The following is a 24,735-nucleotide window of genomic DNA, read 5'->3' as shown; positions in this document are numbered from 1 at the left end:
TACTTTAGACCAGGACCATAGGGGTCTGTTCCCTATATAGTGCACTACCAGGACCATAGGGATCTGTTCCCTATATAGTGCACTACCAGGACCATAGGGATCTGTTCCCTATATAGCGCACTACCAGGACCATAGGGGTCTGTTCCCTATATAGTGCACTACCAGGACCATAGGGATCTGTTCCCTATATAGCGCACTACCAGGACCATAGGGGTCTGTTCCCTATATAGCGCACTACCAGGACCATAGGGGTCTGTTCCCTATATAGTGCACTACCAGGACCATAGGGATATGTTCCCTATATAGTGCACTACCAGGACCATAGGGATCTGTTCCCTATATAGTGCACTACCAGGACCATAGGGATATAGCGCACTACCAGGAGGGGTCTGTTCCCTATATAGCCTACCAGGACCATAGGGATCTGTTCCCTATAGCGCACTACCAGGACCATAGGGGTCTGTTCCCTATATAGCGCACTACCAGGACCATAGGGTCTGTTCCTATAGCGCACTACCAGGACCATAGGGATATGTTCCCTATATAGTGCACTACCAGGACCATAGGGGTCTGTTCCCTATACTACCAGGACCATAGGGATATGTTCCCTATACTACCAGGACCATAGGGATCTGTTCCCTATATAGCGCACTACCAGGACCATAGGGGTCTGTTCCCTATATAGCGCACTACCAGGACCATAGGGGTCTGTTCCCTATATAGCGCACTACCAGGACCATAGGGATATGTTCCCTATATAGTGCACTACCAGGACCATAGGGGTCTGTTCCCTATATAGCGCACTACCAGGACCATAGGGATATGTTCCCTATATAGCGCACTACCAGGACCATAGGGATATGTTCCCTATATAGCGCACTACCAGGACCATAGGGATATGTTCCCTATATAGTGCACTACCAGGACCATAGGGATATGTTCCCTATATAGCGCACTACCAGGACCATAGGGATATGTTCCCTATATAGCGCACTACCAGGACCATAGGGATATGTTCCCTATATAGCGCACTACCAGGACCATAGGGATATGTTCCCTATATAGTGCACTACTTTAGACCAGGACCCATAGGGGTCTGTTCCCTTTATAGTGCACTACTTTAGACCAGGACCCATAGGGGTCTGTTCCCTATATAGTGCACTACTTTAGACCAGGACCCATAGGGGTCTGTTCCCTTTATAGTGCACTACTTTAGACCAGGACCCATAGGGGTCTGTTCCCTTTATAGTGCACTACTTTAGACCAGGACCATAGGGGTCTGTTCCCTATATAGTGCACTACTTTAGACTAGGACCCATAGGGATCTGTTCCCTATATAGTGCACTACTTTTGACCAGGACCATAGGGGTCTGTTCCCTATATAGTGCACTACTTTAGACCAGGACCATAGGGGTCTGTTCCCTATATAGTGCACTACTTTAGACTAGGACCCATAGGGATCTGTTCCCTATATAGTGCACTACTTTAGACCAGGACCATAGGGGTCTGTTCCCTATATAGTGCACTACTTTAGACCAGGACCATAGGGGTCTGTTCCCTATATAGTGCACTACTTTAGACCAGGACCATAGGGGTCTGTTCCCTATATAGTGCACTACCAGGACCATAGGGGTCTGTTCCCTATATAGCGCACTACCAGGACCATAGGGGTCTGTTCCCTATATAGCGCACTACCAGGACCATAGGGATATGTTCCCTATATAGTGCACTACCAGGACCATAGGGGTCTGTTCCCTATATAGCGCACTACCAGGACCATAGGGATATGTTCCCTATATAGCGCACTACCAGGACCATAGGGATATGTTCCCTATATAGCGCACCAGCAGGACCATAGGGATATGTTCCCTATATAGTGCACTACCAGGACCATAGGGATATGTTCCCTATATAGCGCACTACCAGGACCATAGGGATATGTTCCCTATATAGCGCACTACCAGGACCATAGGGATATGTTCCCTATATAGCGCACTACCAGGACCATAGGGATATGTTCCCTATATAGTGCACTACTTTAGACCAGGACCCATAGGGGTCTGTTCCCTTTATAGTGCACTACTTTAGACCAGGACCCATAGGGGTCTGTTCCCTATATAGTGCACTACTTTAGACCAGGACCCATAGGGGTCTGTTCCCTTTATAGTGCACTACTTTAGACCAGGACCCATAGGGGTCTGTTCCCTTTATAGTGCACTACTTTAGACCAGGACCATAGGGGTCTGTTCCCTATATAGTGCACTACTTTAGACTAGGACCCATAGGGATCTGTTCCCTATATAGTGCACTACTTTTGACCAGGACCATAGGGGTCTGTTCCCTATATAGTGCACTACTTTAGACCAGGACCATAGGGGTCTGTTCCCTATATAGTGCACTACTTTAGACTAGGACCCATAGGGATCTGTTCCCTATATAGTGCACTACTTTAGACCAGGACCATAGGGGTCTGTTCCCTATATAGTGCACTACTTTAGACCAGGACCATAGGGGTCTGTTCCCTATATAGTGCACTACTTTAGACCAGGACCATAGGGGTCTGTTCCCTATATAGTGCACTACCAGGACCATAGGGGTCTGTTCCCTATATAGCGCACTACCAGGACCATAGGGGTCTGTTCCCTATATAGCGCACTACCAGGACCATAGGGGTCTGTTCCCTATATAGCGCACTACCAGGACCATAGGGGTCTGTTCCCTATATAGTGCACTACCAGGACCATAGGGTCTGTTCCCTATATAGTGCACTACCAGGACCATAGGGGTCTGTTCCCTATATAGCGCACTACCAGGACCATAGGGGTCTGTTCCCTATATAGCGCACTACCAGGACCATAGGGGTCTGTTCCCTATATAGTGCACTACCAGGACCATAGGGGTCTGTTCCCTATATAGTGCACTACCAGGACCATAGGGGTCTGTTCCCTATATAGTGCACTACCAGGACCATAGGGGTCTGTTCCCTATATAGTGCACTACCAGGACCATAGGGGTCTGTTCCCTATATAGTGCACTACCAGGACCATAGGGGTCTGTTCCCTATATAGTGCACTACCAGGACCATAGGGGTCTGTTCCCTATATAGTGCACTACCAGGACCATAGGGGTCTGTTCCCTATATAGTGCACTACCAGGACCATAGGGGTCTGTTCCCTATATAGTGCACTACCAGGACCATAGGGATATGTTCCCTATATAGTGCACTACTTTAGACCAGGACCATAGGGATATGTTCCCTATATAGTGCACTACTTTAGACCAGGACCATAGGGGTCTGTTCCCTATATAGTGCACTACTTTAGACCAGGACCATAGGGATATGTTCCCTATATAGTGCACTACTTTAGACCAGGACCATAGGGATATGTTCCCTATATAGTGCACTACTTTAGACCAGGACCATAGGGGTCTGTTCCCTATATAGTGCACTACTTTAGACCAGGACCCATAGGGATCTGTTCCCTATATAGTGCACTACTTTAGACCAGGACCATAGGGGTCTGTTCCCTATATAGTGCACTACTTTAGACCAGGACTATAGGGGTCTGTTCCCTATATAGTGCACTACCAGGACCATAGGGATATGTTCCCTATATAGTGCACTACTTTAGACCAGGACCATAGGGGTCTGTTCCCTATATAGTGCACTACTTTAGACCAGGACACATAGGGATCTGTTCCCTATATAGTGCACTACTTTAGACCAGAACCATAGGGGTCTGTTCCCTATATAGTGCACTACTTTAGACCAGGACCATAGGGGTCTGTTCCCTATATAGTGCACTACTTTAGACCAGGACCCATAGGGGTCTGTTCCCTATATAGTGCACTACTTTAGACCAGGACCCATAGGGATCTGTTCCCTATATAGTGCACTACTTTAGACCAGGACCCATAGGGGTCTGTTCCCTATATAGTGCACTACTTTAGACCAGGACCCATAGGGGTCTATTCCCTATATAGTGCACTACTTTAGACCAGGACCATAGGGGTCTGTTCCCTATATAGTGCACTACTTTAGACCAGGACCCATAGGGGTCTGTTCCCTTTATAGTCCACTACTTTAGACCAGGACCATAGGGGTCTGTTCCCTTTATAGTCCACTACTTTAGACCAGGACCATATGGGTCTGTTCCCTATATAGTGCACTACTTTAGACCAGGACCCATAGGGGTCTGTTCCCTATATAGTACACTACTTTAGACCAGGACCCATAGGGGTCTGTTCCCTTTATAGTGCACTACTTTAGACCAGGACCCATAGGGGTCTGTTCCCTATATAGTGCACTACTTTAGACCAGGACCCATAGGGGTCTGTTCCCTTTATAGTGCACTACTTTAGACCAGGACCCATAGGGGTCTGTTCCCTATATAGTGCACTACTTTAGACCAGGACCCATAGGGGTCTGTTCCCTATATAGTACACGGGACGGATCCTTGGTGTAGTGCTGACTCTTTGTTTAAATTTCTGTTCTGTCTCCTCTCTTTCTCTCTCGTTCTCTCTCTCTCTCTCTTTTTCTCTCTCTCTCTCTCTCTCTCTCTCTCTCTCTCTCTCTCTCTCTCTCTCTCTCTCTCTCTCTCTCTCTCTCTCTCTCTCTCTCTCTCTCTCTCTCTCTCTCTCTCTCAAGAAGACACACATGGCCTAGTTAGGATGAGAAGACTCCTGAAACTTGAGTCATATCACTGTCCCACTCAGACACACACAGTGTGAGGAGGCTGTGGCAGGTCAGACAGGCTCTGCCAGTCCTTTTGAGGAGTCACTCGCTCTCCCAAACAAACACAAACACACACCCCAAGGGAGTGTCCTTGTTGTCGAGTCACACTTGGGTTCCATAGCTGAGAGAGGAGTAACATATGCTGTTCTGTCTCCATGGTTACAATGTAGCTACCCCACCATTGGTCAACTAGAACCATGGTCAACACTGTGACACTATATTATGACACACAATAACTCCTCCCCCTCAGAACCATGGTCAACACTGTTACACTATATTATGACACATTATAACTCCTCCCCCTCAGAACCATGGTCAACACTGTGACACTATATTATGACACACTATAACTCCTCCCCCTCAGAACCATGGTCAACACTGTTACAGTATATTATGACACACTATAACTCCTCCCCCTCAGAACCATGGTCAACACTGTTACACTATATTATGACACATTATAACTCCTCCCCCTCAGAACCATGGTCAACACTGTGACACTATATTATGACACACTATAACTCCTCCCCCTCAGAACCATGGTCAACACTTTTACAGTATATTATGACACAATATAACTCCTCCCCCTCAGAACCATGGTCAACACTGTTACACTATATTAAGACACATTATAACTCCTCCCCCTCAGAACCATGGTCAACACTGTTACACTATATTAAGACACATTATAACTCCTCCCCCTCAGAACCATGGTCAACACTGTGACACTATATTAAGACACATTATAACTCCTCCCCCTCAGAACCATGGTCAACACTGTTACAGTATATTAAGACACATTATAACTCCTCCCCCTCAGAACCATGGTCAACACTGTGACACTATATTAAGACACACACTACTTCTGATAATGGTCAACTGGTCCAACATTTTAAATGTAATTGTTTTATTTATTTTTTATTTAACCTTTATTTAGCTAAGTCAGTTAAGAACAAATTCTTATTTACAACGACGGCCTACCCCGGCCAAACCCGGACGACGCTGGGCCAATTGTGCACCGCCCTATATGACTCCCAATCACGGCCGATTGTGATACAGCCTGGATTCGAACCAGGGTGTCTGTAATGACGCCTCAAGCACTGAGATGCAGTGCCTCAACTTGTGTCAATGTATTACATCCTGACCTGTAGCCAATATATCAATGTATTACACCCTGACCTGTAGCCAATATATCAATGTATTACACCCTGACCTGTAACCAATATATCAATGTATTACAGTCTGACCTGTAGCCAATATATCAATGTATTACAGCCTGACCTGTAACCAATATATCAATGTATTACAGTCTGACCTGTAACCAATATATCAATGTATTACAGTCTGACCTGTAACCAATATATCAATGTATTACACCCTGACCTGTAGCCAATATATCAAAGTCTTACAGTCTGACCTGTAACCAATATATCAATGTATTAAACCCTGACCTGTAACCAATATATCAATATATTACAGTCTGACCTGTAACCAATATATCAATGTATTACAGCCTGACCTGTAGCCAATATATCAATATATTACATCCTGACCTGTAACCAATATATCAATATATTACAGTCTGACCTGTAACCAATATGTATTACAGTCTGACCTGTAACCAATATATCAATGTATTACACCCTGACCTGTAACCAATATATCAATGTATTACATCCTGACCTGTAACCAATATATCAATGTATTACAGTCTGACCTGTAGCCAATATATCAATGTATTACAGTCTGACCTGTAACCAATATATCAATGTATTACAGTCTGACCTGTAGCCAATATATCAATATATTACAGCCTGACCTGTAGCCAATATATCAATGTATTACAGCCTGACCTGTAACCAATATATCAATGTATTACAGTCTGACCTGTAGCCAATATATCAATGTATTACAGCCTGACCTGTAACCGATATATCAATGTATTACATCCTGACCTGTAACCGATATATCAATGTATTACAGTCTGAACTGTAACCGATATATCAATGTATTACAGTCTGACCTGTAACCGATATATCAATGTATTACAGTCTGACCTGTAATAACAACGTCATAGATTTGCTTTTGAACACTGCGTTGACTGCTCTCTCAAACACTGGTAGTTGCATTTTCATCTGAGCAAATGGCAATGTGTTGATAACATGGTAGCAATGTCCATACCTAAAAGGTGCGGTATCCACCTGTAACCTGTATGGAAAAGCATAAAACCAGCCCCGCCCACGCGTTCATAGGTGACAGGTATGCAACACATACAGGGAGAAATCCACAGCACCCCCTCCTTTACTGCGGATCACTTTTCCTGTGCTGACTGACTGCTGGAAGGAATTAGCGCTAGTGGGCGTCGCCGAATCTCATCATTTGACTTTCCCATTTGTGTGTGTGGAGCGTACTGGGGCATACCTACCTGTCCGAGGAAGAGAGAGAACATACCAGAGAACTCAGAAAGACGTCTCACCTCTCCCCACGGGATATCTTCACAGAGAGAAGCACAAGAAGAGACAGGTGTTTACGGGAGAAGAATCCGAGTCGTCCCGCTGGCAAAATGTTCAAGAAAAAACCCTCGAAGAGCGTGACCATCACGCAAACGAAAAAGTGAGCAGTTGTTTCTATGTTAAAAGTTGTCTTGGTGGTTATAAATAGCGAGTTGTAACTTTGTAATCACTGTGCAAGTTTATTTTAATGTCGCATTAGGAAAGATAAAGTGAAGTTGGGACGTTTGACAAATTGACAACACTGTCAGTATGCTTCAGGATTATATTTATGATCGTTTATGATAATGCGTATTTTATAACTTGACGACACTTCTGGGACATTGTAATACTATGTAATACAATAAATTAAGCCACGTTGCATGGGGGGTTAAGTCATATTCCAAAGTTTATTCAACTCTGGTAAATGGCTTTTAATGATATTGTTTTGTGTAGCCTTAGTTTATACACTTGAACGTCCTTTTATTAACTTGACCAGAGGGCGTGGCTGTATGTTAGTGTCAGTAACTGGTTTGATAACTTTGGCTTTCGGGGTAGAGTGAGGGAATACACGGTGATGGACTTCAACCCAGTCCTGTTCAACTACTTTTCACTTAAAGAAAGTATTGACCTCACTTTTGCCGAAATATAGTAAAATATCAGGCTACTGTATCGGGCAAAAAAAAAGAAATTGAATCCAGTCGTCTCTTTGTTCATATAAACAATATAAATCCCTATATAATTATACAGTGAGGTGTTTCACCATGCACTCCCACCTACCTAGTGACGAGCTGCCCCCCAAAAAAATCTCCAAATATTTATCAACATTTTCAACTGTCACTTTTCACTCTCACTTCAGGAACTTGCTATACTGGATCTTCTCTGGGGCAGTCAGTGTATGCATCCCACACCGCACACTATACCCCTATGGGCTCTGGTCTAAAGTAGTGCTCTATATAGGGAACAGAGCCCTATGGACCCTGGTCAAAAGTAGTGCACTATATAGGGATCACGGCTCTATGGGCCTTGGTCAAAAGTAGTGCACTATATAGGGTTTAATATGGGTTGTAAGTCAGTGTCTCTGAACAGAGAGAGCACAGAGCATGCAGGTTGTCACTCGTCAAGTGAGAGTAGGAGGAGGAGGAGGGAGGAGGAGGGCAGGATAGAGTCCGGGCCACCTAGTAATAACAACACTCCTTTGGCTTGGAACATGAGAGGTTAGCTAGCTAATCTGTTTCCAATGGTTATCTATGTAATGTATGGCTCTGGGATGGTGTATGGCTCTAGGATGGTGTATGGCTCTGGGATGGTGTATGGCTCTGGGATGGTGTATGGCTCTGGGATGGTGTATGGCTCTGGGACGGTGTATGGCTCTGGGACGGTGTATGGCTCTGGGACGGTGTATGGCTCTGGGATGGTGTATGGCTCTGGGATGGTGTATGGCTCTGGGACGGGCTACGTCCCAAATGGGCACCATATTCCCTAATTAGTGCACTACGTTTGACCAGAGCCCTATGGCCAATGGCACCCTATTCCCTAATTAGTGCACTACTTTTGACCAGAGCCCTTTGAGAATAGGGAGCTGTTTGGGACAAAGCCTTAATGGGAGGCTCATCATTGACTTCAGTAAAGAAGGGAATGTATCTTCTCTGATATTGAAGGAAAGGCCTAGCAAGCTGCTTAAAACTGTTTCTAGTTAGTGAATGAGGCTTTTATGTTTCAACGTATGAGTCAGACACAATGTTGGAATAATGAAAACCACACACATTGTGTGTGTGGGCGTGTGTGTGCGTGCATGCTTGCATGCATGTGTGTGGGTGTGGGCGTATGTAATTTATGTGTAGGGTTGCAAAATTCCCTGATTTTCCCGAAATGCTGGTTGTAGGATTAATGGAATCAAGAGGGAATCCGGAGTCCTCCAACCAGGATTTTTAGAAAATGCATCACAACGTCTGGCTGCAGTTATTTAATGTGGGTCAACACATCACAACTTCCTGGGGGCAGTGATTTAATCAGAGTTATTGGTGGTCTTAAGGGTGTTCAATAGATCTTGATTGAGTCAGATCAGGGTTATTGGTGGTCTCCTCAGAGATTTGCAGATAGAAGTACTACAGCAGACATGAGTCTCCTATCAGCTGGAGGCTAGTGAACAGTGATGATCTATGTAGTGTGGCTGTATTCTGTAACGCTGTGAACGTTTCAACTTTCTGAACCCGAAACAGAACGGACACATGGGCCCAGTTCCATTTAGGTTCCTAGTACCTTCCCTTAGCTCCTACTCCTTCACAGATCTATTCATTCATACTGGAGGGCCTAGGGACCCTAATGGATCTGATCTGGGCCTTTGTTGTTTGGGAAGTTCATATTTGAAGGAGTTGGGGTCTAGAAAGGGTTTGTCTGATCTGGGCCTTGGTTGTTTGGGAAGTTCATATTTGAAGGAGTTGGGGTCTAGAAAGGGTTTGTCTGATCTGGGCCTTGGTTGTTTGGGAAGTTCATATTTGAAGGAGTTGGGGTCTAGGAAGGGTTTGTCTGATCTGGGCCTTGGTTGTTTGGGAAGTTCATATTTGAAGGAGTTGGGGTCTAGGAAGGGTTTGTCTTATCTGGGCCTTGGTTGTTTGGGAAGTTCATATTTGAAGGAGTTGGGGTCTAGGAAGGGTTTGTCTGATCTGGGCCTTGGTTGTTTGGGAAGTTCATCTGGATCTCATCATATTTGAAGGAGTGGGCCTTGGTTGTTGGGGTTCATCCTCCCTCCATAACCTCAAAGACTCATAGTTACCTTCTGGTTACAATTTGTCCCTCTCTCCCTCTCCTTGGAAATACTTTACTCCTTATTCGGAGAGATGTGTGTCCAACACACATCTCTCTGGTTAAATAAAGGTTCAATCAAAATAAATCAAATATAATATATAATATAATAATATAATATAATAATATAATATAATAATATAATAATAATATATAAGATGTTCAGCATATTGGAACAATGTTTGTTGGCATCCTTCTAATAGAAAGCTGTAGACCAGAGGTCCACCTCCCCCAGGTCATCCCTTTAATACAAACTGTAGACCAGAGGTCCACCTCCCCCAGGCCATCCATCCCTTTAATACAAACTGTAGACCAGAGGTCCACCTCCCCCAGGCCATCCATCCCTTTAATACAAACTGTAGACCAGAGGTCCACCTCCCCAGGCCATCCATCCCTTTAATACAAACTGTAGACCAGAGGTCCACCTCCCCCAGGCCATCATCCCATTAATACAAACTGTAGACCAGAGGTCCACCTCCCCCAGGCCATCCATCCCTTTAATACAAACTGTAGACCAGAGGTCCACCTCCCCCAGGCCATCCATCCCTTTAATACAAACTGTAGACCAGGTTCCCCCAGGCCATCCATCCCTTTAATACAAACTGTAGCAATAACATCTGCTAAACACGTGTATGTGACCAATAACATTTGATTTGATCTGAACCGCTAGGCTAGCCAGCCATCTTATTGCTATGACTGTGTCATAAGAACTCTCCCGAATGTACTTTCCAGGGCATTCTATAGGCGTACTCTTTCCTTTAGGCCAGGGTTACCCCGACTCTGTCCTAACACGCTACACAGCCCATTCAACTAACCAACTCATCATCCAGCGTTGATCATTGAAATCAGCTGTGTAAAACACACACTACGACTGGTTAAAAAATACATAGCGCTGCATTAGGGCCCTTTCAACGTGGCCTTTGAACTCACACACACACTGTCAAGTGTGAAAGGTTTGGTTTAATAAAGGAGGATACACACTCTATTAGCCTGAGGCCTCTTTGTTCTATAAAGGATGAGACGCGATGGATAACCCTAATGGCTCACATTAAGTCCTACAGTGAGAGCTGGGCTGTGAATCTAAAGAGAACCATTTGTGGTATAAAAACTGTGGACATCATATCATTTAGCCCCAGTTGGAACCAGGGGCATCATGGTCATTTTGCCCCAGTTGGAACCAGGGGCATCATGTCATTTTGCCCCAGTTGGAACCAGGGGCATCATGTCATTTTGCCCCAGTTGGAACCAGGGGCATCATGTCATTTTGCCCCAGTTGGAACCAGGGGCATCATGTCATTTTGCCCCAGTTGGAACCAGGGGCATCATGGTCATTTTGCCCCAGTTGGAACCAGGGGCATCATGGTCATTTTGCCCCAGTTGGAACCAGGGGCATCATGTCATTTTGCCCCAGTTGGAACCAGGGGCATCATGGCATTTTGCCCCAGTTGGAACCAGGGGCATCGTGTCATTTTGCCCCAGTTGGAACCAGGGGCATCGTGTCATTTTGCCCCAGTTGGAACCAGGGGCATCGTGTCATTTTGCCCCAGTTGGAACCAGGGGCATCGTGTCATTTTGCCCCAGTTGGAGCCAGGGGCATCATGTCATTTTGCCCCAGTTGGAACCAGGGGCATCGTGTCATTTTGCCCCAGTTGGAACCAGGGGCATCGTGTCATTTTGCCCCAGTTGGAACCAGGGGCATCATGTCATTTTGCCCCAGTTGGAACCAGGGGCATCATGGCATTTTGCCCCAGTTGGAACCAGGGGCATCATGTCATTTTGCCCCAGTTGGAACCAGGGGCATCATGTCATTTTGCCCCAGTTGGAACCAGGGGCATCATGGCATTTTGCCCCAGTTGGAGCCAATGCCAGTTTCACAAGAATCCAGCCGTTTGTCAGTGGTTGAAAACACCCAGACTCTTTGCACAGTGTGCAATGCAATCCCACTGATTTTTGAATAGATATGACAAGGACTATAATTTATGATTTAATTCAAATGTCAAGCCGGGGCATGGAAACCTCAACCTATGATTTAATCAAACTGTGAATGCCTTGAAAGGTCACATAAGCAAACAGTTGTACATATTACATATCTGATATTAGAACACCTGTCTACTAATGCTGTACATATCTGATATGAGAACACCTGTCTACTAATGCTATACATATCTGATATGAGAACACCTGTCTACTAATGCTATACATATCTGATATGAGAACACCTGTCTACTAATGCTGTACATATCTGATATGAGAACACCTGTCTACTAATGCTGTACATATCTGATATGAGAACACCTGTCTACTAATGCTGTACATATCTGATATGAGAACACCTGTCTACTAATGCTATACATATCTGAGATTAGAACACCTGTCTACTAATGCTGTACATATCTGATATGAGAACACCTGTCTACTAATGCTATACATATCTGAGATTAGAACACCTGTCTACTAATGCTGTACATATCTGATATTAGAACACCTGTCTACTAATGCTGTACATATCTGATATGAGAACACCTGTCTACTAATGCTATACATATCTGATATGAGAACACCTGTCTACTAATGCTATACATATCTGATATGAGAACACCTGTCTACTAATGCTGTACATATCTGATATGAGAACACCTGTCTACTAATGCTGTACATATCTGATATGAGAACACCTGTCTACTAATGCTATACATATCTGATATGAGAACACCTGTCTACTAATGCTATACATATCTGATATGAGAACACCTGTCTACTAATGCTGTACATATCTGATATTAGAACACCTGTCTACTAATGCTGTACATATCTGATATGAGAACACCTGTCTACTAATGCTATACATATCTGATATGAGAACACCTGTCTACTAATGCTATACATATCTGATATGAGAACACCTGTCTACTAATGCTGTACATATCTGATATTAGAACACCTGTCTACTAATGCTATACATATCTGATATTAGAACACCTGTCTACTAATGCTGTACATATCTGATATTAGAACACCTGTCTACTAATGCTGTACATATCTGATGAGAACACCTGTCTACTAATGCTGTACATATCTGATATTAGAACACCTGTCTACTAATGCTGTACATATCTGATATGAGAACACCTGTCTACTAATGCTGTACATATCTGATATTAGAACACCTGTCTACTAATGCTGTACATATCTGATATGAGAACACCTGTCTACTAATGCTGTACATATCTGATATTAGAACACCTGTCTACTAATGCTATACATATCTGGGCGGCAGCGTAGCCTAGTGGTTAGAGCGTTGGACTAGTAACCGAAAGGTTGCAAGTTCAACTCCCCGAGCTGACAAGGCTACAAATCTGTTGTTCTGCCCTTGAACAAGGCAGTTAACGTCCCTCCTCCATCCACCCCCACTCCATGTCCCTACAACTGGTTCTGTCCTCAGCAGGACATCACAACCAGGATCAACACTGTTTGTTCTGAGGCCATCATTGAAAATAAATAATTTGTTCTTAACTGACTTGCCTAGTTAAATAAAAAATAAATACAAATCTATTACTGTCTATTTCTACATGCTGGATTTCTGCTCAAGTCCATACAACAGTGTCAGGACCCGGTTACGAACCCGGGTCTCCGGAGTGAGAAACAGTCACTTAACCAACTGAGCCACGAATAGTCGGCAGAAGATGAGGCAGACACAGCAGTACTTGAGACAGTGTATTTAATGAAGTAAAAAGTGAAGTCCTTCAGGCAAAAAGGTAAATCCACAAGGTGGTAGTGGTGGTATAGAATAAAAAGCCTCAAAAGATACTCAAAAATAAATAAACAAGAACAAAAAGCAGAATTCCACAAGAGAGTCCAATCAACAATAGTTCACAGAATACTAGGGCTCGGTGCTAACACACAAACACAGAGCAAATAACTGAGGAAAACTAAGGGTTTAAATACAATCAGGGGAAACGAGGCACAGGTGCAAATAATAATGGGGATCAAGGGAAAACAAAAGGTCAAAAAGCATCTAGTGACCAAAAACCGGAACAACCCTGGCCAAATCCTGACAAACAGTGAGATCTTATTCAGATAGGCTGATTTATCAGATAGCAGCTCTGGGTTCAAATCCTTTCATATCCTCTTTCTGGGCTTGATGGAGCTTGCCTGGCGCAATGGATCCAATAGAATATGAAACCGTCACAAAAGTTAATCTGGCACCCCGGGCAGGCAAAAGCAAACGCTGAAAGTGTTTCAAATATTTTGTAAAGCATTTGAACCCAAGTCTGCTATGTGATAAATCAACCTGTCTGAATAAGACCGCACCATTATATAGACTTGATCAGAACCCCAGTCCAATACCCAGCTTCAGGCACGTAGAAATAGACACTACTATCGATAGATGTGTATAACCAACAGGTGTTCTAATATCAAACGATATAAAACTCTTACTCTTCAATGCACTCATCACCTCATCACCTCAGGCTGCGGGTTATTTAAACATCATTCTCTGTTACATAAAGGAGAATAGAACCTGTTGGGCCAGTTCTGTAGGAGGAGATAACCTGGAGATAACAGACTACAACAATACTCTACAACTAGTTCTGTCCTCAGGAGGACCAGGATCAACACTGTGCTACAACTAGTTCTGTCCTCAGGAGGACCAGGATCAACACTGCTACAACTAGTTCTGTCCTCAGGAGGACCAGGATCAACACTGTGCCACAACTAGTTCTGCAATCAGGAGGACATCATAACCAGGATCAACACTGCTACAACTAGTTCTGCAATCAGGAGGACATCATAACCAGGATCAACACTGTGCTACAACTAGTTCTGTCCTCAGGAGGACATCATAACCAGGGTCAACACTGTGCTACAACTAGTTCTGTCCTCAGGAGGACCAGGATCAACACTGCTACAACTAGTTCTGTCCTCAGGAGGACCAGGATCAACACTGTGCTACAACTAGTTCTGTCCTCAGGAGGACATCAACCAGGATCAACACTGTGCTACAACTAGTTCTGTCCTCAGGAGGACCAGAATCAACACTGTGCTACAACTAGTTCTGTCCTCAGGAGGACCAGGATCAACACTGTGCTACAACTAGTTCTGTCCTCAGGAGGACCAGAATCAACACTGTGCTACAACTAGTTCTGTCCTCAGGAGGACCAGGATCAACACTGTGCTACAACTAGTTCTGTCCTCAGGAGGACCAGGATCAACACTGTGCTACAACTAGTTCTGTCCTCAGGAGGACCAGGATCAACACTGCTACAACTAGTTCTGTCCTCAGGAGGACCAGGATCAACACTGCTACAACTAGTTCTGTCCTCAGGAGGACCAGGATCAACACTGCTACAACTAGTTCTGTCCTCAGGAGGACCAGGATCAACACTGTGCCACAACTAGTTCTGTCCTCAGGAGGACCAGGATCAACACTGTGCTACAACTAGTTCTGTCCTCAGGAGGACCAGGATCAACACTGTGCTACAACTAGTTCTGTCCTCAGGAGGACCAGGATCAACACTGCTACAACTAGTTCTGTCCTCAGGAGGACCAGGATCAACACTGCTACAACTAGTTCTGTCCTCAGGAGGACCAGGATCAACACTGTGCCACAACTAGTTCTGTCCTCAGGAGGACCAGGATCAACACTGTGCCACAACTAGTCCTGTCCTCAGGAGGACCAGGATCAACACTGTGCTACAACTAGTTCTGTCCTCAGGAGGACATCATAACCAGGATCAACACTGCTACAACTAGTTCTGTCCTCAGGAGGACCAGGATCAACACTGTGCTACAACTAGTTCTGTCCTCAGGAGGACATCATAACCAGGATCAACACTGCTACAACTAGTTCTGTCCTCAGGAGGACCAGGATCAACACTGTGCTACAACTAGTTCTGTCCTTTACTTAGAAATTGCCTGTAGTAAGTAGGCAATTTCACTGTAAGGTCTACCTACACCTGTTGTATTCGGCGCTCGTGACAAATAAAGTTTGATTTGATTTAAGTGCCATCAGAATGTGGTTTACTGGTTGATGGCACTTCACCAACTCCTCCATCAATGACAGCAGGCTCCCATGAGAGAGGAGTGAGTCACGAACTGGACTGCTTCCAATGACAAGATGCATGTATGCTGTTGAGTCCAATCATGTTTCATCATGTCTTCTCTTCAATAGAGAGTTGGTGTGTGTGTGTGTGTGTGTGTGTGTGTGTGTGTGTGTGTGTGTGTGTGTGTGTGTGTGTGTGTGTGTGTGTGTGTGTGTGTGTGTGTGTGTGTGTGTGTGTGTGTGTGTGTGTGTGTGTGTGTGTGTGTGTGTGTGTGGTAGAGGTCGACCGATTATGATTTTTCAACACCGATACAGATTATTGGAGGACCAAAAAAAGCCAATACCGATTAATATTGACAATTACAACAATACTGAATGAACACTTATTTTAAGTTAATATAATACATCAATAAAATACATTTAGCCTCAAATAAATAATGAAACATGTTCAATTTGGTTTTGGTTGAAATAATGCAAAAACACAGTGTTGGAAAATAAAGTAAAAGTGCAATATGTGCCATGTAAGAAAGCTAAAGTTCCTTGCTCAGAACATGAGAACATATGAAAGCTGGTGGTTCCTTTTAACATGAGTCTTCAATATTCCCAGGTAATAAGTTTTAGGTTATAGTTATTATAGGAATTATTGAACTATTTCTCTCTATACGATGTGTATTTCATAAACCTTTGACTATTGGATGTTCTTATAGGCACTTGAGTATTGCCAGTGAAACAATATAGCTTCCGTCCCTCTCCTCTCCTCGCTTCTATCTGGGCTTGAACCAGGAACACATCGACAACAGCCACACTCAAAGCAGCGTTACCCATGCAGAGCAAGGGGAACAACTACTCCAAGTCTCAGAGCGAGTGACATTTGAAACGCTATTAGCGTACCCCGCTAACTAGCTAGCCATTTCACATCGGTTACACCAGTCTAATCTCGGGAGTTGATAGGCTTGAAGTCATAAACAGCTCAATGCTTTAAAAGCACAGCAAAGAGCTGCTGGCAAATGCAGGAAAGTGCTGTTTGGATGAATGCTTACGAGCCTGCTCCTGCCTACCACCGCCCAGTCAGACTGCTCTATCAAATCATAGACTTAATTATAACATAAAAAATGCACAAATACGAGCCTTTGGTCATTAAAATGGTAGAATCCGGAAACTCATTTCAAAATCAAAACGTTTATTCTTTCTGTGAAATACGGAACTGTTCCGTATTTTATCTAACGGGTGGCATCCCTAAGTCTTAATATTGCTGTTACATTGTACAACCTTCAATGTTGTGTCATAATTCGATAAAATTCTGGCAAATTAATTACGGCCTTTTGTTAGGAATAAATGGACTTCATACAGTTCTCAACGAGCCAGGCGGCCCAAACTGCTGCATATACCCTGATTCTGTTGCACAGAATGCAAGAGAAGTCACACAATTTCCCTAGTTAAATATGCAGGTTTAAAAATATATAGTTGTTTATTGATTTTAAAGAAAGGCATTGATGTTTATGGTTAGGTACACATTGGTGCAACGACAGTGGTTTTTCGCAAATGCGCTTGTTAAATCATCACTGGTTTGTCGAAGTAGGCTGTGATTCGATGAGAAATTAACAGGCACCGCATCAATTATATGCAACACAGGACACACTAAATAACTACAGTGATTATGTTAATATTGTTTTTTATAAGATAAGTTTAATGCTAGCTAGCAACTTACCTTGCCTTCTTGCTGTCCTCGCATAACAGGTAGTCAGCCTGCCACGCAGGCTCCTCGTGGAGTGCAATGTAAGGCAGGTGGTTAGAGCGTTGGACTAGTAAACGGAACATTGCAAACACGAGTCGGCCATTCTGATTAATCGGTCGACCTCTAGTGTGAAGTATTGTATGAAAAGCAAAGATGATTTATAATAGCTTATTTGCATGTACAGTGTGATCTAAGAACCGTGTCGCAGAAGGAACGTTGTGTGTTCTGGAATGTCTCCTGTCTGCAGAAAGGAGGGGTTGGTGTGATGGGCGTTCTGAACAGAGCTCAGGGGTTGTTCTGGAATGTTCTGAACAGAGCTCAGGGGTTCTGTGATGGGCTGGGTGTTCTGAACAGAGCTCAGGGGTTGGTGTGATGGGCTGGGTGTTCTGAACAGAGCTCAGGGGTTGGTGTGATGGGCTGGGTGTTCTGAACAGATGGGTGTGATGGGCTGGGTGTTCTGAACAGAGCTCAGGGGTTAGTGTGATGGGCTGGGTGTTCTGAACAGACAGGGGTTGATGGGCTGGGTGTTCTGAACAGAGAGGGGTTGGTGTGATGGGCTGGGTGTTCTGAACAGAGCTCAGGGGTTAGTGTGATGGGCTGGGTGTTCTGAACAGACCTCAGGGGTTGGTGTGATGGGGTGTTCTGAACAGACCTCAGGGGTTAGTGTGATGGGCTGGGTGTTCTGAACAGGGGAGTGTGATGTTCTGGAATGTCTCCTGTCTGCATGGTGTTCTGAACAGGGCTCAGGGGCTGGAAGATCAGCAGGTGTTCCATTTTAAACTCACAGGTAAACAGACTGGAGACACGTTGTCTGATGCACAAAGCTTTTTATAGAAAACACTTCTAATATTAGCCGGGGTATCAGTCTGTCTCTGCTTTAGTATTCTAGTTGCTGTTGTTGTTGGGCAAGGAAAAGATGGTAGCATTGATGAGTGAAGAATAGTAATGTACTTAGTGCCCAAGCTACTGTAGTCTCTTGTTGCCTCCACTGCAGTACTTCTAGGTTATATGAGCCAATGTGTTTTATTTAATGAATTACACTGAGTATGAACAAAGGTGTGTTTTAATGTCAATGTTTTCCACAGCACTATGCAGACAGTGTGTCAGATTAGACAATGGTGTTACTGTCCTGGTCTGGCGATGGGCCTGATTTACAGGCCTCTACTGGTAGCTTCAGCAACATTTCTCTTACCGTGGGGTAGATGTCAATAGTCTCCCTTCAGTCTGTACAGATCTGACCCGGTCAGATCGGAATCCTGCACAAGATCACTGACAGGAAGAAAGGTGGTGGATGCCTCATGGAATACTCATGCACCTGTCTAGTGCTCTCACATCGGTGTAGATAAAGGAGAGGAAGCTACTAGACTATTGAGATGAAGGAGAGGAGATGAGGAGAGGAGACAATGAGAGGAAGCTTCTAGACTATTGAGATGAAGGAGAGGAGATGAGGAGAGGAGACAAGGAGAGGAAGCTTCTAGACTATTGAGATTAAGGAGAGGAGATGAGGAGACAAGGAGAGGAAGCTTCTAGACTATTGAGATTAAGGAGAGGAGAGATGAGGAAGACACTAGACTAATGAGATGAAGGAGAGGAAACAAGGAGGAAGCTACTAGCCTATTGAGATGACGAGGAGAGGAAGCTACTAGACTATTGAGATGAAGGAGAAGAGATGAGGAGAGGAAACTACTAGACTATTGAGATGAATGAGAAGAAATGAAGAGAGGAAACTACTAGACTATTGAGATGACGAGGAGAGGAAGCTACTAGACTATTGAGATGAAGGAGAAGAGACGAGGAGAGGAAGCTACTAGACTATTGAGATGAAGGAGATGAAGCTACTAGCCTATTGAGATGACGAGGAGAGGAAGCTACTAGACTATTGAGATGAAGGAGAAGAGATGAGGAGAGGAAGCTACTAGACTATTGAGATGAAGGAGAAGAGACGAGGAGAGGAAGCTACTAGACTATTGAGATGACGAGGAGAGGAAGCTACTAGACTATTGAGATGAAGGAGAAGAGATGAGGAGAGGAAGCTACTAGACTATTGAGATGAAGGAGAAGAGATGAGGAGAGGAAGCTACTAGACTATTGAGATGAAGGAGAAGAGATGAGGAGAGGAAGCTACTAGACTATTGAGATGAAGGAGAAGAGATGAGGAGAGGAAACTACTAGACTATTGAGATGAATGAGAAGAAATGAAGAGAGAAACTACTAGACTATTGAGATGAGAGGAGAGCTACTAGACTATTGAGATGAAGGAGAAGAAATGAAGAGAGGAAACTACTAGACTATTGAGATGAAGGAGAAGAAATGAGGAGAGGAAGCTACTAGACTATTGAGATGAAGGAGAGGAGACGAGGAGAGGAAGCTATTAGTCTATTGAGATGAAGGAGAAGAAATGAGGAGAGGAAGCTACTAGACTATTGAGATGAAGGAGAAGAGATGAGGAGAGGAAGCTACTAGACTATTGAGATGAAGGAGAAGAAATGAGGAGAGGAAGCTACTAGACTATTGAGATGAAGGAGAAGAGATGAGGAGAGGAAGCTATTAGTCTATTGAGATGAAGGAGAAGAAATGAGGAGAGGAAACTACTAGACTATTGAGATGACGAGGAGAGGAAGCTATTAGTCTATTGAGATGCAGCCCATGTCATCTGACCCCTGGGAGCTTTCAGGTTCATTCAGGGTTAGCAGACACGGCAGACAGACGGTGAAGTGGACGACAAGGCAAGTGCACTTCATTCAGGGTTAGTAGACACGGCAGACAGACGGTGAAGTGGACGACAAGGCAAGTGCACTTCATTCAGGGTTAGCAGACACGGCAGACAGACGGTGAAGTGGACGACAAGGCAAGTGCACTTCATTCAGGGTTAGCAGACACGGCAGACAGACGGTGAAGTGGACGACAAGGCAAGTGCACTTCATTCAGGGTTAGCAGACACGGCAGACAGACGGTGAAGTGGACGACAAGGCAAGTGCACTTCATTCAGGGTTAGTAGACACGGCAGACAGACGGTGAAGTGGACGACAAGGCAAGTGCACTTCATTCAGGGTTAGTAGACACGGCAGACAGACGGTGAAGTGGACGACAAGGCAAGTGCACTTCATTCAGGGTTAGTAGACACGGCAGACAGACGGTGAAGTGGACGACAAGGCAAGTGCACTTCATTCAGGGTTAGTAGACACGGCAGACAGACGGTGAAGTGGACGACAAGGCAAGTGCACTTCATTCAGGGTTAGTAGACACGGCAGACAGACGGTGAAGTGGACGACAAGGCAAGTGCACTTCATTCAGGGTTAGTAGACACGGCAGACAGACGGTGAAGTGGACGACAAGGCAAGTGCACTTCATTCAGGGTTAGCAGACACGGCAGACAGACGGTGAAGTGGACGACAAGGCAAGTGCACTTCATTCAGGGTTAGTAGACACGGCAGACAGACGGTGAAGTGGACGACAAGGCAAGTGCACTTCATTCAGGGTTAGCAGACACGGCAGACAGACGGTGAAGTGGACGACAAGGCAAGTGCACTTCATTCAGGGTTAGCAGACACGGCAGACAGACGGTGAAGTGGACGACAAGGCAAGTGCACTTCATTCAGTCACACGTCAGACAGACGGTGAATGGACAGCTACCAAGGCAAGTGCACTTCATTCAGAGGTTAGTTAATCCTGACTGAGTCTGTTACTAAGATGAAGACTGGAGCTTAGTTACTGACTTCATTCATTCATAACACGGCAGAAGAGCTGTGTTAAGTCCTGACAAGTCTGTTACTAAGATGAAGACTGGAGCTTAGTTACTGACTGGATCCGTCTTTCATTCATAACAGTCTGAAGAGCTGTGTTAATCCTGACTGAGTCTGTTACTAAGATGAAGACTGGAGCTTAGTTACTGACTGGATCCGTCTTTCATTCATAACAGTCTGAAGAGCTGTGTTAATCCTGACTGAGTCTGTTACTAAGATGAAGACTGGAGACAAGTTACTGACTGGATCCGTCTTTCATTCATAACAGTCTGAAGAGCTGTGTTAATCCTGACTGAGTCTGTTACTAAGATGAAGACTGGAGCTTAGTTACTGACTGGATCCGTCTTTCATTCATAACAGTCTGAAGAGTTGATTTTATCCCTCAGTCGACGTTAGCATGTCAAAGTGAACATTTTTTGTTAAAGTTTAAAGCTCCAGTCCCCGATTGGGGAAAGCATCAACGTAAGGTCCTGTTTACTTGTGTAGGCCCACATTATGAGGCCCGGTTTTAATGTTCTGTTGCTCAAGTCCATTTTGTACTCTGAACAGAACCACAGATGGTCTCTAAAGGTTTTAAGATGATACGGTCACTGCAGACTCTTTCCTTTTTTAAAGGCATCGTTCACCCAACTGAACTATCCCTGTAACCTAACAGTGGTCTTTCTGGAACAGCACTGACAGATCGTCTGTATGTAGAACTAACTGGTGTCTTCTCCCTGAGAGGGTCTGTATGTAGAACTAACTGGTGTCTTCTCCCCTGAGAGAGTCTGTATGTAGAAAACTGGTGCTTAGTTCCCCTGACTGGAGGGTCTGTATGTAGAACTAACTGGTGTCTTCTCCCCTGAGAGAGTCTGTATGTAGAACTAACTGGTGTCTTTCCCTGAGAGAGTCTGTATGTAGAACTAACTGGTGTCTTCTCCTGAGAGCAGTCTGTAGAAGAGTTGTCTTCTCCCTGAGAGAGTCTGCATGTAGAACTAACATTTTTTGTCTTCTCCCCTGAGAGAGTCTGTATGTAGAACTAACTGGTGTCTTCTCCTCTGAGAGGTCTGTATGTAGAACTAACTGGTGTCTTCTCCCCTGAGAGGGTTTTAGAACTAACTGTTGTCTCTCCTCAGAGCATCTGTATGTAGAACTAACTGGTGTCTTCTCCTGAGATGGTCTGTATGTAGAACTAACTGGTGTCTTCTCCCCTCAGAGCATCTGTATGTAGAACTAACTGGTCCCTCTCCCTGAGAGTGGTCTGTTTGTAGAACTAACTGGTGTCACTCCTGAGAGGGTCTGTTTGTAGAACTAACTGGTGTCTTCTCCCTGAGAGGGTCTGTATGTAGAACTAACTGGTGTCTTCTCCCCTGAGAGGGTCTGTTTGTAGAACTAACTGGTGTCTTCTCCCCTGAGAGGGTCTGTTTGTAGAACTAACTGGTGTCTTCTCCCCTGAGAGCGTCTGTATGTAGAACTAACTGGTGTCTTCTCCCCTTAGATGGTCTGTATGGGGGGGTCACACTATTCCCCATCATCCCTAGCAAACACAGCTGATTTAAACTAATTGCGTTCTAAACTGAAGATCATGATGAGTTGATTATTGGAGTCAGGTGTGTTAGCTGGGGACAAAGTGTGACACCAATCAGGCCCCAGAGGACTGGAGATGTCCATCCCAGATCTAGAAGAACGTTTTGAAGAATGTTTTATTTGCAACGACAGTCATATATGGCTGTTTTGACCCACTTCGGTGGAATGCAACGACAGTCATATATGGTTGTTTTGACCCACTTCGGTGGAATGCAACGACAGTCATATATGGTTGTTTTGACCCACTTCGGTTGAATGTAAGTCGCTCTGTATAAGTTCAATGACTAAAAACTGTTGTCACCTCCTCATTCCAGGGCGCCCTCCTCTGAGCTGTCTGCACTGATTGAGAAGCTGCAGAAGAACGCTGACAAGGTGGAGAAGCTCATCCTTGAGACGGAGCAGAACCTCAACAAGGTAAAGAACCGCATCACACAGAACCTCGTAGAACCGTTTAGAACATCATAAAACCACACAGAACTGGATAGAATCTCAAAGATCATCACATAACATCGTAGAACCTCATAGAACTGCGTGGAACCGCATAGAACCTCAGAACTTCATAGAACGTCACAGAACCTTATGATAGGGTCATATCTTTTGATAATGCAACAACAACATCCTATTGGTGGCTCTGGCAGACTGTTTGCATTATCCTAATGGGCTCTGTGTGGCTCTCAATGTCTTTGACAATATCACATGAAAACATTTGACTGCTCTGTGTTGTATCAGGATGTGAGTAAGATCAACGAGGGCAAGCAGCCTCTGTACCAGGACGACACCAACAAGCGCATCCTAAGCTCTCTGGAGCTGCTGCAAGGCCTGGATGAGGACGCCGTTGACGCAAAACGCCTGCAGCACCCCCAGGCTGAGATGATCGAGCAGGAGTGAGTTATATTATCTAGTAGATATACACTACACTAGATATACCTACTGTACCTGCAGCACCGCCAGGCTGAGATGATAGAGCAGGAGTTATATTATATAGTAGATATGTACCTGCAGCACCACCAGGCTGAGATGATAGAGCAGGAATTATATTATATCGTAGATATGTACCTGCAGCACCGCCAGGCTGAGATGATAGAGCAGGAGTTATATTATATAGTAGATATGTAGCACCGCCAGGCTGAGATGATAGAGCAGGAGTTATATTATATAGTAGATATGTAGCACCGCCAGGCTGAGATGATAGAGCAGGAGTTATATTATATCGTAGATATGTAGCACTGCCAGGCTGAGATGATAGAGCAGGAGTTATATTATATAGTAGATATGTACCTGCAGCACCGCCAGGCTGAGATGATAGATCAGGAGATGATGTAGAGGCTGAGATGATAGAGCAGGAGTTATATTATATAGTAGATATGTACCTGCAGCACCGCCAGGCTGAGGTGATAGATCAGGAGTTATATTATATAGTAGATATGTACCTGCAGCACCGCCAGGCTGAGATGATAGAGCAGGAGTTATATTATATAGTAGATGTGTAGCACTGCCAGGCTGAGATGATAGAGCAGGAGTTATATTATATAGTAGATATGTACCTGCAGCACCGCCAGGCTGAGGTGATAGATCAGGAGTTATATTATATAGTAGATATGTACCTGCAGCACCGCCAGGCT

The 24,735-nt window shown here is 44.5% G+C and overlaps 1 pseudogene; it reads left to right on the top strand.

The window, feature by feature from the left end:
- Nucleotides 1-7,058: 7,058 nt before the first annotated feature.
- LOC124021698 overlaps nucleotides 7,059-24,735 on the top strand; it is a 38,360-nt pseudogene continuing 20,683 nt past the window's right edge.

This window comes from Oncorhynchus gorbuscha, unplaced genomic scaffold (genome assembly GCF_021184085.1).
Source record: "Oncorhynchus gorbuscha isolate QuinsamMale2020 ecotype Even-year unplaced genomic scaffold, OgorEven_v1.0 Un_scaffold_1172, whole genome shotgun sequence".
In the NCBI taxonomy this organism is placed as follows: Eukaryota; Metazoa; Chordata; class Actinopteri; order Salmoniformes; family Salmonidae; genus Oncorhynchus; species Oncorhynchus gorbuscha.
The sequence above is the reverse complement of the archived record's forward strand: the minus strand, read 5'-3'. Positions and strand labels throughout refer to the sequence as shown.